We start from the raw sequence: 298 nt of genomic DNA, 5'->3' as shown, positions 1-298 counted from the left end.
AATCTGATAGAATTCTGGCAAAACTGTGTAGCAACAGATCGCCAGCAATTGCTTCATCACAAATTGCTGTCCTAGCTCCTGCGAAAAGGGATTACCCTGCTATGTATAATCAGGGCAGCGCAAAAAGTTGTTTTGCACAAGCATTTCTATAGCCAATTAGATGGATGAAATTTACGTACGCTTAATAATGTTACGCAAAACAGCCTTCAGACTTTCCCTATCAATTTCATCGTCTTTTGAATTATGAACATATTTACATCATAAGGGTTTTTTCGTTGTAAGGCTGTCTTTTTTAGTT

This window comes from Octopus bimaculoides, chromosome 8 (assembly GCF_001194135.2).
Source record: "Octopus bimaculoides isolate UCB-OBI-ISO-001 chromosome 8, ASM119413v2, whole genome shotgun sequence".
Lineage (NCBI taxonomy): Eukaryota > Metazoa > Mollusca > Cephalopoda > Octopoda > Octopodidae > Octopus > Octopus bimaculoides.
Note: the sequence above shows the minus strand (reverse complement) of the source record.